We start from the raw sequence: 17,632 nt of genomic DNA on the forward strand, positions 1-17,632 counted from the left end.
TCTTCTCGGATCAACATTGCAATCAACTGCTCAGCCCGACCACCCACCATTCTCGACCAACTTGAACGTCGGAGTACCTACTCGGGAAATAACTCCTCGGGCCTCTGACCACTTTCTTGGTTTCACTTCCTGGACCATGATTCCGTTCTTCCACCTCGACCTCGTCCAATTGGCAGGATTATTTGACTGCGGTCTTGGTTTGGGACACCTCGGATCGAACAACATCAGATTGGGAACCACTTGTGGGAAGGCGGTTAACCACGGTGATGGCCAAGCAAGCATTCTGCAAAAAGAGACCAACTGTTAGCACAACAGAAGTAATCAGTCAAAACAAAAGTGACCGAAGAAGTGAGAAAACTTACTGCCATAGCCTGGCATAGGAGTGCGTTCTCCAGAGAATTGCTTGAAGACTCGACGAGTTCGTGCCTAATGGATGGTGTCAGCAAGCCCCCGACTAGTTGCTTAGGAATGCCCTCTGTCTCAAGCCTATCCTCAGGCCGAACATCCCACTGCAACACGTACATGGTGGGGTTTCCGCCCTTTGGCGTGTTCTCTCGCGGGGGAAGAGAATGGACAGCCTGATCACCCTCCTCCGAATTGACCACAACCACCTCTTCATTGGCCCGCCTCGGCCTTTTCTTTTGTTGGGGAGTGTGTTTTGCAGACCTCGGTTGCACTTCATCAACCTGGGGCTGAGTTCCCTAGGCCCCTCCAGACTACGACCTCTCTACCGCGGCCCTCATGTGATGGATCATCTTGTCACGACTTGCCATTTCAACACCTGCACAAGACAAATAGCAAGTCAATACCAAGTAAAGTAGCTCGGAAAATGGAGAGACTGGAGAAAACTAGCATGACACATAGACCAACCATCTCACTCATTAGCCCAGCTTGGATTGACACAGAGAAGGACATGCACTCCATCACGTCGATCCTCTCGATTCGACTTATTAACACCTTCTCCTCGGTGAGCTGGGTCATGCTCGATTCCTTCACCTTAGTCCTCGGCTTCTGGACATCGGCCGGTAGAGGCCCGCCTCTAAGACAACACACAAAGAAGAATTTCCCCTTCTAGTGCTTCACTAAAGATGGGGCCTCAACCAACACCTTAATGCATTGCCGAGCCGAGAAGTAGTAATACCTCTACTGGTGATGCTTCAGTTGAAGAAAGTAGGTGAACATCCGCAGGGTGATCTCAAGGCCGTGGACAAAACGGTAAGAAAGACGGCCGACCACAAACCTAAAGGAGTTCAACATTAAGTGGATGGTCATTACCCGGTACCACCTGAGCACCTCGACGATTCCCTCACTCAAGGGAAACCTCAACCCGGCCATTAGGCTGTGCTCGTATACACAAAACTTGCTTGGTCGAGCCAAAGTGGGTCTCCCACTAGCACTTGGGCACCTAAGTTCATACTCCTTAGGTATACAGTACAGGGCTTGGATCCAGGATAAGTCCCTGGGCGTCAAACAACACAAGGTGGTCCCGATTTGGCTACCAACTAGCGGAGGAAGGGCGTCTCCCTCCTCATGTGACAGTTCGGCCTTGGCCTCCCACTCAATGACTCGCTCAAGATCGAAGGCCTCAAACTCCTTGGCCTTAGACCCCTAGCCGTCGGCCTCACAAGTATCAAGCGTGGCAGCCTCGATGAGAAACCTCGGCTCGGACTCACTACGGGAAGAAGAGGAATAGGAGCGGGAGGAGTCAGTGGACGAAGAAGACATCTTACTGGACTTTACAAAGCTTAGATCGCAGAATGGAAGCAACACCGAGCCGAAGACTACCTGCCGCCAAGCTCTAAACGCACTTCCTTTACAAATGACAAAGTGAAAATGCTCTTCACCCCCTTTTATAGGGCTCCTAGTGATCTAGATCAACAACATAGATCAAACACCACCCTCTAACAGCTCGGGAAGATGAAACGATGCCACCACCCTTCGCACGAGTGTAACCTTGGGAAGACAAAATGACATTCCCGCCAACCCGTCTCGGAAACAGTATGGGCGTCGACCCAGCCGGTTCACCCAAAAAACCAGTTCAACCCCGAGTCCTTCAGCCTAGATAGCACGCTCAACCAAATTTCGAGTTTGAGTTCCTCAACCGAGAACCAATGATTTCTTCCATGCCATACCATAGCCAGGCACTACACTCCTCGACTTCAGAACTGGGGGAATGGTGTTTGGGTTATGGTTGATCTGGCACCCCGGTGCCACATGTCACTTCTGTGGCCGCTTTATCACTTTGGCCACATCGACACCACGTTAGATTATAAACACAACCAAGATAGGAGAGTGTCATACCGATGAGGATAGCTCCGTTGGGGATTAGATTTTATCCCGAAGACCTCGGCGGACAACCTCATCCCAACAACCCCAGAAGCCTCATCCGAATAGGACATGGATCCTTGATTATAAATAAGGTAACCCCTACTCAAGGTAAAGGACTTTTGACTCTCTAGCACCCACACTATTACTCTACTCAGACCAGCATTGCTATCAACTGCTTGGCTCAACCACCCACCATTCTTGACTAACTTGAGTGTCAGAGTACCTACCCAGGGAATAACTCCTCACGCCTTTGACCACTTTCTTGATTTCAAATCTTGGATTGCGGCTTTGTCGAATTGGCAAGATTATATGATTGTGACATCAATTTGGGACACCTCAGGCCGAACATCATCAAATGATAAAATGGTTATCCTGTTATTATTTTTATTTTTACCATATTTTAATCTTTTAGTAGTTTTTTTCTTTTATTTTTTATGTTGTTTGAAATTGAATGAGAATAACTATTCCTTTCATTTTCCTTTCAAATTTGATTAGGAATTTGGTCAACATAGTCTGCTTTATCACATTTTATCCCATTTTCATATATAGAGTGATAGAACAAATTGTTAAGAGTATGCCACTCGGGTCCATCTTGCAAAATACAATCTAAAACTATCATTTGGCTTAATTTTTTTTTCGGGCTTGATATTCCCTATTGATGTGACCAAACCTCCATCCATCTTTTATGGCCATAAGCCATATTTAAGTACATTTGAAAAACCCAGAGTATGCTCAAGTCTTGTACCTTTTATTGATAGGTGAAAATAGACCAAAATAGTTGTTTTGTTACATCTATTGCTACTAGCACTCAGTGAAACTTGACTCATAATTGCTTTCATTCTAGAAAACACTTAAAACTAGAAAAAAAAAGTCATCATCATCTAAGTTTTATTTCAACTACATGGGGTCAACCACATGAATCTGTTTTATCGTTTTGTTAAATTTAGTGTCATATCCATTGCTTAAATCATTTTCTTTACTACTTCAACCCATTTCCTACTCTTTCTCCCACATTTCTCTCCTATTATCTCTCAAGACTCAAGTTTAGTCACCTTTCCTTCTCTTTCCAATTTTATTGCCAAAATACCAACAATACATGTCAGCCTCTAGTGGAATATGAAAATTAACTTAGAGTTTGAGTCTTGGGTACATAAAACCTCTAGTCGTGGTTTGGGTTTCTCATAACTTACCATGTGCTAGATATTTAGAAGATCTTGAATAGGGTTGTCAATGACATGATCCAACTATTTTAAGTTCAGATGAACCATTTAAGGGAGTGTTCAATAGGGGTGATCATTTATGATCCGGCCTGACTTGCTCTGCCTTGCCTGGCACACCAATTTCTGGGCTTGGGCAGCCGTATTTCTATCAAGGCCAGCTCAGCCCAAGCCCAGGCATATAATATCAGGCCTAGGGTGCAGACTGGGCTAGGCCGAGCTTGGGCAAGCCTTAATACTGTTGATATCTTATGAAAACCGGCACGGACACAGCGTATGATTATCCCTTAGTATTCAATAACATGGTTGGCTTTGTTTTTGAAAACAATAATAATTGTTACAACAGAAAAAACAATATAATTTTGTTTGAAGTGGTAGTTGCTTTTGTTTTCATGGATTTTGGAACTTGCATGATTTTAATTGTGATGTGATGGATACAAATATGAATTCCAAGATTGGAATCCATTGTTTTTATATTGACAAACTTTAGGCCATATTTGTCAACTAGAGAACCGGGATAAACTTTGTACTCTGATCCAATTTTGCTAACACTTAGTTTGGGTAAGTTTTACATACTACCGATAAAATTCATGTAAAACTCCATTCTTCTTTATCAATGTAAAACTCCCTGCTTGCACCTCCTCTCAGCCGTTGCAACGGTCAAATAGCAATAGTCTTCCCTCTCGACAACGTATGTATGATGAGTCTTCTACCATAAAGCAGCCTGATCTACAAGATTTTGGTACTAGATCTGAGGGTGGGATGCCTATTGCGGTTTCAGATCTGTGCCTTTTTTTCTGATCTAATTACTAGTATTATCTCATCAGTTTTATCTCACCATTATTTTATCTGGTATTCGAGTTATGGTTGAGCTGGTCTTGAGAGACACGTGGCCGCCCAGTCAGCCCGGCCACGTCGGATTATCTTGGCCAGTTCTGTGGCATATATGGCTTCCACGACATAGGCCGGGCTACGCTATTACTGTGGCCCCCCATCTTATTCTCTTATCCGTGTTAGCTACACGTCACGCGGATGAGGTACTCCATTCTCAAGGTAAAGGATTCTAACTTCTAACACCCATACTACTATTCTACTCGGACCGGCATCCTTATAACTCGGCCCGGCTATCCATCATCTCCTACGGACTAGAGCGTCAGAGTACCTATTTGGGGATAACTCTTCGGGCCTCTGACTTCTCCTTTCTTGATCACAGGTCTTGAAGCGCAGCCTCATCTTTCTAGCTCGGCACCGCCTTGTTGGCGAGGACTATCTGGTTGCTCTCCTTAGTTCGTGCACCACCTCGGATTGAGCAACATTAGATCGGCGCCGTCTGTGGGAAATGCACAAAAAGCTTTTCTTGAAAATCTTTCCTTCCTTACTACGCAATCAAGAAAGCGATCAAGATGCCCAAGAACCAGCCCGAATGATCAACAGGCCGATCCCCATCTCGGGAATCTCGACATTGCAACCCTCTGCATCAAGAAATTCCACAGCCTCTAGCCAAGGTTGATCCTGTACAATTCCAAGCAATGCAAGAGAAGGTCGATAAGATCTTCGAGATGATGTAGACACTAAGATCCGTGGCACCGCCCAATCAGGCCATCCCTCCTCACTCCCCGACATGTATGAAGGACGATCCTCATCTCGAGGACCCCAAAACCCGTCAGCCAGAAAGGAGGGGAGCGTGGTCCGAGCGTGAGAAGCAAGACATAGCAAGAAGGTCTGTCTCCACGATCTGCTCTCGTGAGCCTGACAACCGCATTAGGGCACACCACACACACACGCACCACTGCACACACACCGCGTAAGCCATGCAACATTGCCACGCTACACAGTCCCACTACACGACTGTGCTACACAGCCACGCTACACTGCCATGCTACACAACCGCGTTATACAGCCGCACTACACACCTGCACTACACAGCCGCGGTATACAACCGAACTACACTGTTGCACTAAACAACCGCACTACACAACTGCGCTACACAGTTGTGCTACGCTGCCGCATCTTGGTCAACGCTAGACCTCGGCCAAGGTAAGGCTGAGGAACAAAAAAAAAAAGAATGATGTATGTATGCACACAAGTTCAAAACAAAAAAGTATCATTAAGTTAAGCCATCAATATAGCAGGTTAAAGCTCGGCATATCGAGCTATTACAAGAACAGGAAAAACAAAGAACCCTACGGCCATTCAATCCTCGACGGGGGGATTAGCAACCTCATTACTGTCCTCACCATCTTCACCATCCTCGTCCCCATCGACCTCCCCATCAACTAGATTGTTCGAAGTAGGTGGAGTGTCTAAGTCATACACCTCCCAAGTCTACACAATCTTGTTCAACTCTAGGCAATGATGTAGAGCCCTCTTGCGGAAGACGTTGAATCTAGCTTCAAAAGAAGTCAAGGCATACTGGTCCATCTTTTGTCGGAGCTCCATAGAGGCCTTGTATCGATCTACCACCTCCTCGGCAGCATCTTGCCTTAGTCGCTCCTTCTCTGCCTTCAACTCGACAATCTCCTGCCTCAGGCCATGCACTATGTCCGCCTGCTTAGCCAACTGAGCCTTCAGCTCGATCATATCCTTCTCTAGTGCGGCTGACCGCTCCCTTGTTGCCTGAACCTCAGCCTCCCACCGGCATCAGAAAGCCCTTCCTCAGCATCCGACTGAGCTAAGCCCTCAACTCTGGAGCTTGACACACCATGGCCGAGCATCACAATGGCCTCAACACCGAAGCTCAGCCTCCACTAGGAATTAGAAAGCCCTTCCTTGGCATCCGGCTGAGCTAAGCCCCCGACTATGAAGCTCGACACACCATGGCCGAGCATCACAGTGGCCTCAACACCAAAGCTCGTCCTCCACCAGGAATTAGAAAGCCCTTCCTCGACACCCGGTCGAGCTAAGTGACCACGTAGCATTTCAGCCGAGGAACGAAGAGCCCTTCCTTGGCTCCACTAGGAAGACACAGACCTTGAAGCTCAAATTGACACCTCGATGCCCTACTAAGCTACATGACCACACAACACTTCAGCCGAGCACTCCCCCTCCTTGGCCCCAGAATTGGGGGAGTGGTGTTCGGATTCCAAAGTTAGAATTCTTGGAGTTCTGTAGTTGACGATTGAAGGACTCCCCGGTCACAACCCACATTACATGGACCTCACATTTTGGCGAACACGAAGGAACATCAAGTGGACTAGATGCTTAACCAGACTTCAAATTGGAGTTCCTCAACCGAGGAACAAAGCATCATACCGCGCTACCACCTCGGCCGAACACTTCATGCCTCGACTTCAGAACTGGGGGAGTAGTGTTCGGGTCATGGCTGAGCTAGTCTTGAGAGGCATGTGGCCGCCCAGTCAACCCAGCCACGTCAGCTTAGCTCGGCCAGCTCCGCGGCATACATGGCCTCCGCGACCTAGGTCGGGCTACGCTATTACTATGACCCCCATCTTATCCTTTCAACCACGTCAACTACATGTCATACGGATAAGCATGACTACACATAAGGAGGAGTAAGGAAAACAACTCCGTTGGGGAATAGGACTCTATCCTAAATACCTCGGCGACCAACCTCATCCCGACAGCCCCGGAAGTCTAATCCAACCACGACATGGACCTTTGGCTATAAAGAGGTACTCCATGCTCAAGGTAAAGAATTCCAACTTCTGACACCCATATTGCTATTCTGCTCGGACCAGCATTCTTGTAGCTCGGCCCGGCCATCCATCATCTCCTACTGACTTGAGCGTTGGAGTACCTACTTGGGAATAACTCCTTGGGCCTCTAACTTCTCATTTCTTGATCATAGATCTTGAAACACAGCTTCGTCTTTATAGCTTGGCACCGCCCTGTTGGCAAGGACTATCTAGTTGCTTTTCTCAATTCGTGCACCACCTTAGGTTGAGCAGCATCATCTGGTAATGGTGTTTCTTCACTTTTTTTTTTTTTTTTCATTTCTTTTTCATTTGTCATCACCATCGTCTCAAGCTAAATTCCACTGTGCTCGTCTCAGCCGTTGCAACAGTCATCAAAGCCTCCTTACTTTGCATTGTTCAGTGACTATCAAACGACAACAGAGTAAATCATCCTAACATGTCACCGGTTCGATTTTGCATCGTTCAGTGAACCGGAGCCTCATTAGTCAACAGTGTAAATATGTATTTATATGGGAAAAAGTGTAGCCTTAGGATGTATTTATTTAAGGTGTAAAGACAAAACTCCATCAATGTAAAAGAAGACCAATCAGACATGTAAGGGTAAAAAATGAATCGGATAGATGCAGCTTTTACACTGCTGTGCGTTTGAAAGAATAGTATAAAACAACGGTGTAAAACTACACCCATATGTTGATAACTGCCGGTAGGTGACACTTTCAACCGTTGCACAGACTCAAGGTCCTCGTGTAAACATTTCCTTCAATTGCCATCGTCTTGGACACACTGTATTAATGCCCATATATACTCATAATACTGGCCCAATTTCCAAACTTTTAGCTTTCCTAGATGTAAGTTTCGCATATACCTGGCTGATGTGTTATATTTGCCTCATTAAAAAAAAAAAAATGTAGTAAGCAAGCAACGCAGGGGAATTACACACTAAACCAACTCTCATCTTTTTCACTTTTTTAACTAGTTTAATATATAAAGTTAATTTAACAAGAGTGCCGCCTACTAATCGTCATTATGGGCAAATTCAGGATAGCCACGTGGCAAATCAGAGTAGTTGGTGGTAAAAATCAGGCCCCAGATATCCCTCCCCCAATTTTCAGGAGAATTGTTTATTACTGCAAGAAATGCCTCCCGAACAACTTATGCAAGCCATCTAGTGTTTGAAAGAATTACAGAGAGAGAGAGAGAGAGACGTATGCACTTGTTAAGCTAACCATTGACAGGGTTAATTAATGGGATGATTTCTTAGGTGAGACTAATTTAGTAGTAGGCCCCAGTATCCTAACAGTGTGCATCTCATAGCCCTATGCCAAGCTTTGCTGCTTTCGGATCGAATGCAACAGTTAAACAACTGCAAGTCTGCAACCACCATATATCTCTTAGAAGAGAAGATGGAGAAGAAATTGAAACCAAATATACCTAAAAAAATGAAAAAGTTTAGGTGGGTACACCAGAAATTAAAACACAAATTCACCAGAACCTGGTTTGAAGGAGAATAGGCTGAAAAAGGAATCTCTGTTTTGCATGGTTTCCTTCCACAGACCTCTGTTGTAAGGTTCAGTAGGGTTTCCAGATTCCCACACAAAAGCTAGTTCACCATATTTGTTTTTAATCAGAAACCGCCAAAGTTCAGCTCTTTCAGTAGCAAATATCCAAATCCATTTGGTCAGAAGAGCCATGTTAACCTGCTTGAGTGGTCTAATAACTACATCATCTTGATGCCTAAGCTTGCAAATATCACCTGTGAGCCTGCTCATTACTTCCTCTTCTAATTTGGATTGACCTTTGAAGACTCTATTGTTTCTGTCTCTACATAGAATCCAAATATTGCAGTCAGGCACATTTACAGAACAAAAAGTAAAAAGTATTGCAACCACAATGAGATTTTTGGTTCTAAATTCATAAACCCATGTCAAATAATTCCAAATTGCGGTTTTATGTTCCAAAACCAAACAGAAAAAGAAGCCAATCACCAACCAAATGCACCATGCGTCTTAACCTAAATCAAAATAATAATTTTATATGAAATTTTCACTAGAAACATTAGCTTTATTTTCAAACACAATCTATATATTTCAAGATTCCTATAGTTACTTGATACCCCATTTCAATTCACATTTTGACCAGAAGATGGTGAAGATTGGCATTAAGTTGATAGTTTAAATAGCATATGATGGTGTGCAATCTAGCCGGTCTTAGTTGTCAATGACTTTGCTTCTGACTGGAGCAACGGGGAGCCTGAAACGGAGAAGATGAGGAACTCCGGGGGGAACCCGGTGAAATTGCTCTGAAGCTCAAGTTAGTTTTCTCTCAAAGGCAAGATAAAAGCAAATGGCGCAAAGTTCACATACCTTGTTGTTGGGGGTAGGGGGCCTTTTATAACCACTTCGCGCACTCACTCCGAGGCTTCTGTCAGGTCAAGTATGATTACTTTTGTGTTTCTGCCAGTTCGGGTGTCATCCCTTCTGCTGGGACAGAACCGCCAATGCTTCTTGTTGGAGCCGTCTTTGTAACTGGAGATGGCGGTGGCAGGTGGCGGTGGCAGGTGGCCTTTTGAAGTGCGGCTGCCAAGTGTCAGATCCCAAGTCAGTCAGGTGCGCCACCCTTGGATACGAACTTCCTCGGTGTCAGGCATGGTATGGCTGTTCAGTTCGGCGTCTTGAGAAGAAGTGCTAGAGTGGTGAGCAAGGTGAAGTCTTGAGTTCGGATAGAGGTGTGTCCCGAACTGCCATGGGGCAGGCCAATTCGGGTTATTGCCCTTTGTGTTTGGCTCAGGGCCTAAGGGAGAGTTCGGGCTCCTAGTAGGGAGCTCGGACCGCTGGTTCCTCCTTTTGGTGCTCGCACCTTGGGCGCGCTGTTGTGCCGAGCTATTGCCTTTGCCACGTGTTGCTTAATTACGAGGTCAGGTCAAATATTCCTTCATCAGCATATACCCAACATTCAATTAATCCTACACTATATGCGCCTAGGGTCTCACCCTGGCAGCTGAGAAAGGCCACCCCAACCGACTTGGTGGCACAACAGTGTCAGCCTTATCAAGATAGGTCTCCCTAGACCGACCCACTGGCTGTGAACATTCTAAACTAACACGAGTCTCATTAAGTGTCCAGTTTAAGGATATTACATAGAAACATACAAAGGGAACATGAATCAAATATATACTTTTATTCATTTACAATAAGCTCATAATGTACATCATTCTGATTGAAGCTAAGGGCATACAAAACTGTCTAACAAATACAACAACAACAATAATAACACAGTACAAATCTGAAAAAAACGATACGCGGATCGAGCACCAGATCCACCCTAGGAATGATAGAAGACAAAAATCAATAAGGAGGAAGAAGAAAATAAAATAATATTAATATTAATATCTTTTTGGTTCTTCTGATGCTGAAAAATCATGATATTGAAAAGACTTTGACCAATGAAAAACCCCTAATTTCGATGAAAACCCACCTGATCTGATTAGTTATAAACTTATAGGAGCGGAAAAGATATGGTATGAATTAGTTAAAAATCGAATAGTGGATTCTACTGATATATTTTGAGACGGTTGATAAAAACCACACCACTGGAACACTTTGATAACACGGGCAAATATGCAACCAAATACTAAAAATATCTCTCTGATACATATATCATTGTTTTGCTTGCAATGCACTCCGTGAATTTGAACGCAATAATTCAAGATTCAAGTTTCAACCACAGGTGACAGATAGATTCATAGATAGCTTTATCATCTTTTCAATGGTCAAAAATAAGCTACCTACAACCCACTATCCACAAAGTCATGTTATCATCATCATGTAAATGTAATGGCCAGAGAGAGACAGTGACAGAGACAGACACAGACACAGACCTCTCCCAATCAACCTGCTTGATCCTTTTCTTTTTGTTTAATTCTTGTTTTCTATTCTTTGTTTGATTATTTTGGAGAAATCTTCCTAAACCTGGTCTTTTGTTTATACGTGGGTGGACAAAGTCTCACTTTAATACCCAAACTTTCCAACGCTGTTGTTGTAATATCTAAATAAGTAGATTGCATACAACACATTTAATAATTTTATTGATATAGGCAGATTTAATGTTAACTATTTGAATAAATGAAGTAAATTAATTTAGTGTTATTTAATTAGTTAATTTAATTTAATTCATTAATTATGGTAAATCAATTGATTATTAATTTAGTTAATATAATTAAATACTTAAATTATATTAATTATTCAAATTTTAAAATAAATAATTTTACATTTACAAATAATAACTTTGAAATAATTAATAAAATCTTAAAAAATACATTTAACTAAGACATTGTAACAAGTATATACTAGAGAGGTTGGAGGAATTGGGGGAGGGATGAGAGGAAGTGGTTGAATTCTTGGAGAGAGAAATTGAGAGGAGAGGAAATGTTTTAAAATATTAGTTTGCTTTTGTTCCTTGGATTTCAATTGAGATGTTAAAGAGATGTAGATGAAAAGGCTCGGCTTGGTCTTAAGTTTTGTCTTTACACTTGGTCTGGGCCTTGCCTTACAAATTTTTAGCCCAAGCTTTGGCCCAATAATGTAGCCCAGCCCAAGTTCACATTAGACTCACAAATTTCCAATTCAATGTATATAATTTTAGATTTGGCTTCAAATTAATTCGTTATTGGGTTGAACTGGTTTCGACCCGATAAAAATTGGGACAATATATCGTGAATTGAAAACCAAACTGGTCTAATCGGTTTGGGCCCATTAGGTTCAACCAGACCCATTGACTGTAGATCCAAATCCAATCTGACACTATTAATTGTAGATCCAATCCGAAGATCCGATCAGATATGATAAAACACGGGTCTGAATTCGAATTCGATGAGGAAGTCAAATTTTTGAATCCGATCCAATCTAATTTGATGTTTTTAAAATTAATAAATTATTAAAATAAAATTAAAATATAACAATTTAAATAAAGAAAAACAAAAACTACAAGTATCTTTTTAACTATTTTCATCTTATATTCATGCTTTTTTATAAAAAATAAATAACATAACAAATTTACAAATTTGCAATATATATAATATTATTTATAATTCATGACTGGGTGAAACCTGATAAAAATCGGGACAATATATTAGGAATTGAACCCGAATTGATCTAATTGGTTTAGGTCCATTAGGTCCAACCCGGACCATTGGCGGCCAGAGAGAGAGAGAGAGTTAATAAATGAAAAGTATAAAGAGAATAATAACAATTTTGTGGAAATATTGTAATTACATGAAAGTTTAATGTTATACACATAATTAAAAAAGAGGCAATGATTGCTTTCAATGGCATTTTTGTAATTAATAAAAAACCAAGGAGATAAAATGATGATACTTTTGTAAATAGTAAAAAATTCAAGGAAATAAATAATGGCACTTTTGTAATTAATAAATGCTCATGAATATCACACATTGGTTTTTACAGGAGAGTTAAAGAAAAATGGTGGTTATATAAGGTGATTGGCTTTTACAGATGCATCTTCTATTGGATTTTACATGTTGGTTTGTACATTTAACATTGAGTTTTACACTTCAGTTTTTACACATACATCTCCCATTAGGTTTTACATGTTGATTTTTATATATAACATTGGGTTTTACATTTAAATTTTCACACGCAATGGGCATGTGAAAACGAACGGAAAAGAGCCCAAAGATTCTATTTTGTAAATTCTAACGACACTTTCCCTACACTATTTCCTTGGTAATATATATATATATATATACTAGTAAATGTGCACGTGATACTGTGATTGTTACAAATGACAATAATAATAACAATACAATAATATAAAAAGCAAGAACAATAATTATAATAATGTAAGCATAGTGTGTATTGATGAAACCAATGATCTATTTGACCAAGTCAATAGGCTATGGGTGATACGTTTATTTTCTTTTTTCTTTTGTATTCTTCTTATGTTCATCATTAATCACAACAATTCTCATTTTTGAACATATTTTTATTTAATATGATGAATATATAATATTAAAGACATGTTTAATACTCGTGGTCAAATCAACCAATTAACCAATCACACCAATATTTTGGATCCATTTATCATCAAATTACTTGCTCATAAAAAAACCATTAGCTTGGTTAATAATATGGTGATCCAACTATTTGAACCATTTAATTATTCGAAAAAGTATGGACAGGACCAATGCAGATTTCTGAATTCCACGGCAGATCTATAAACATTTAAAATGCCAAAAACCCCCACTCTATACACCAATGCCCGCTTGTGAATTGGCATCAATTCCGAGCTGATACCTACCCCAACTGTACTTTGGGCCTAAAAATTCTGACCCTGGGTTGAACCATCATTCTCCCTTAACTATTTGACCTAGTTGGTGGGGTTACAAGTCAAATATTTATTTTATTTTTCATTGATTTTTCCATTTTATTTTCATCATTAATAAAAATATTTTTTATTTATCATATTTATATTCTTGATATGATGAATACATAATATTAGATATGTGCCCATATTTTTCTATATAATTTCTATTTATTTATGATCTATTGCATTTCTATTTAATTTATAAACTTTTCTTAGTTAATTATAACATTATGGAATAACCCATATGACCTAGGTGGTTTGAAATGTCCCACTACTTCCATAGATGGTAAAACCAGTTTACTTTTGGGTCAATTTTAGTGTATTTCATTATCATTATTAATGCAAAAGAATCTTATTTTTTTTCACACATATTTTTATTCCCAATTAAGCAAGATAGTTCTGCACTTAGATTACATCCCAATGGATGGGATAACTACCTCCCTATATGTAAAGTTCGTGCTCATTCAATCTAGAAAGGTATAACTAAACTCTATACATTGGTTTTTAACCACATCAAATACTTAGTAGGTAATGGGTCCTACGTTAAATTTTGGATAGACATGTGGGCCAGTTGGGAGGACTGCAACGTATACATTTTTGAGAAAAAGAGCAGATCTTTTGAGGAGATTCTTGAGCACATAGTGAGTCGTTGTAATTTTTGGGCTTCTAATAGTAAGAAGTTCATGGGAATTAGTGTGGAAGATATAAAAAGGAACCTAGTTGTAGTTAGTAGACAATCCTCGCTTGACACAAATGGCATTGTTCTTAGATTGATGGTAGGTCCTTGGGTAACCCCAGACTGGTTGGTGTAGGGGGAGTTTTTTTTTGGCTAGTTAGAGGTAGAACCTTTTGGGTTTTTAGTGGGCCTATTGGGCTACAAGTTCCACGAAGGTAGAGATCCTAGACTTGTTCATCGGTCTTCAAATAGCTAAGCTACTAAAGTTAAAGTTCATTTATGATTAAGGGAGATTTTGCAAATACAATTAGGTGGTTAGCTTCCAAGGTCCCACGTAAGCATCTATTCAACCAGGCTAGGGACCTAGTTGTAGATATGTTGACTCCCTAGAGAAGGATCCCAAGGGAATTTAACATAGCAACTCAGTCATTGGCAAAGTTTGGTCTTTTTAGAGAACATTTTTGTCTAACTATGCATTTCTACCTTTAGTTTAAAGGGCTGCTTTTTGTTTGTTCATCATCCCTATTTTCTTAATTACTATAGCTTATTGTTATCCTTTCTTCATAAAAAAAAATGAGAGATGTACTCTCATGTTTTTTTACAAAATGTATATACATTATATTTTTTTTTGTATTTTTATCTTTTTAAATATTTATTATTTAATTGACATGTAGGGTTTCCTATTTGGTTTAAAAGGTTGGACTGTTAATTCGCCATCAAGAGAAGAATACTGTTTCATTCTTAAACCAATTTTAAATTTTCTATATAATCTATATCATTAATAAAAATAATTAGTGTTTATCATACTTATCTTTGTTTAATATGACTAATATATAATATTAGAGATGTGCCTTTAAATGTCAAAACTGTCGGGTAATAAGTATCTCAATCAATCGTAGTCTACCAAGATATTAAATGAAAGATTTTAAGTGCATAAAGATGGAAAACTTCAATTTGAAGCTCCTTGATTTTCAGCCATGTTGGGTTTCCTTAAGCTTTATGGGACATGGGTCTTTTTGGTTTTCCATCTTTCATTGTCAAATGGAAAATGATTGTTTTGTGGTCTACGGATCTTTGAAAAACTCAAAAGATCTTCTACAAAGACTTGCTAGATAGACCCTAAATCTTCATACATAATTACCTCAAGGGTATCAAATCTATTATGATGAGCATGGAGTTTTTAGTTATTTATAAATATGCCAAGATTTTTTAAAAGCCTTCTAGTGATCCTTTGTAGGGTTACTTTGATATTTGTTGAGTGCACTAATAAAATAAGCAATATGACTTAATTGGGCTTGGATCAAATTAGCCTTAACTGGGTTTCAGGTCAAGTTCAAATTGGACCAAACCTACGCCTACCCAACCCATCAATAGTGATGATCATGAGTCAGGTCAGGTTTTACAAGTAGTTAATAGCCTTGAGGCCTGCCTAGGCCTAATAATACATGTCCAAGTTCGGCCCCAACATTCGGGTTGGCCCATATGATTATATAGGACTTGTATTTTAAAACAATGATGTTAACTTAACTTTATAATCAAATTATAGAAAATAATCTTAAAAAATTGCATGAAATATATTTGAAAATTTATTGTGTGCATATTAATATATTACACCATATATACATACATTTGGTAAAATACTATGCCAATAAGAAAGATACTATATGATTATCATAAAAAATGTAAGATACTATACAAATAAATAAGGCATTATACCAATATTATAGTATATATTATAAATATACATACAAATTTTGGGATGGGTTGGGTTTGTCGAACATAGGGCTTGCTTGGCTTGGACCCTACCTACATTATGTGGGGGCTTGCTGTGAGTTTGATCTAGACCAGGCTTAAGAGAAATTTAATTGCGTAGGCCTAAGAATTTGCAAACCAAGTAGGTCGGGCTGAGCTAAACCATAAATGACCATCCCTACCCATTGATATCCCTAATTCCATGTTTATAAAGCTAAGCATATCCTTGAAATTAGAATGAATAGTGTCGGTTCATAGAAACAAATAAGCATTGAACTGTGTCATTCTAATGTATCTTATACAAAAAATGGATGATCTTTTAGAAAGCTATAGAAATGGGTGACTGGAATAATTCTACAAGTGTACACGTCATTTCCCAATTTGGCACAATCAGTTCTACCTTTTTGTCCCTTTGAGAAGGTGGATGACCAATTAAACTATCACCAAGATTTGGTCATTCGATGTTTAATTGACATTAATTGAATGCATAGCACTGCTAATTAAAATGAAGGGGTAAATTGTTGTTTGGTAATTACAATCACCTCCTTTAAACTTTCTAATTAACACAATTGCAAGTAGACCCTCTCTATTAGAATCCTATAACAAGAGACATGAAAATGTCCAAAATACCCATGTAATTACTCTTTTCTTTTGTTTATAAAGTTTGTATTGTTTTTCCATAGAAATAATCTTCAATAGTAACTACGTTGGTATTTTGACATTTTTGTGTCTATTATTAGAGGACTCTAACAAGAGATCTACTTACAACTGTGCCAAAAAGTTTAGGGAAAGTGATTGCAATTACCAAATTTCAACGGAGGCAATGGTCAATTACCACTCACATTGGGAAATTATCTTCATTAATTTTAATCTTTAAATAGGTTTTATAAAGCATGTTATAAAATACTTGTTTTTTCCTTTTTTTAATTAGAAGTTGCATGTTGCAATGAAGTAAAACCATATTGGTGTACATAATGACTTACTGAATAACAGTTTCATTAAATTCACCTTGGCTAACATATCATCTACAACTTGTTTAGTGTTAAATATAATGAATCCAAAGCCTCCAGAATGATATTGGTTGCATGATCATGAATTGTCTGATGATCCACCACCTTCCTGTACTTGGAGAACTTTTTGAACTTGTCTTTAGTGACAATTGTGGGCGCCCCACCAACAAAAATCTTTTTTGTTTTAAAATCCTTAGATTGTATAGAGCCCTTATATCAGATAAGGGTAACTTTTGGACCCTAATATCAGTAAAAATAATATATTTAATACAATTTTAAAAATAAATTAATTTTTTAAAAATAATATAAAAAAGGGGCAAAGTTACTGTCCATCTTCTTCTTGTAGCAGAGTTGCCCGCTGTCACCTCCGGCACATCTCCGACTGTTGTTGGTAGTCAGACACCGGCAAGTAAAAACAGATCAGATTACCCTAAACCCTTCACTTAAGTAACTCACTACCCTAAACTCCAATTGTCTCTGCCAAGACAACATGGGTTAGGTCCATGAATACATGACTCCTCCTTTATTGGAATAGAGACGGAAATCTTCTCCGACACCCCTTCCAATACCCCACACGATACCCCCACAGGTGTAGAAGATGGAAATGAGTGA

The sequence above is a fragment of the Nelumbo lutea genome, chromosome 3 (assembly GCF_056320005.1).
Source record: "Nelumbo lutea isolate HS-2025 chromosome 3, American lotus-T2T, whole genome shotgun sequence".
NCBI lineage: Eukaryota > Viridiplantae > Streptophyta > Magnoliopsida > Proteales > Nelumbonaceae > Nelumbo > Nelumbo lutea.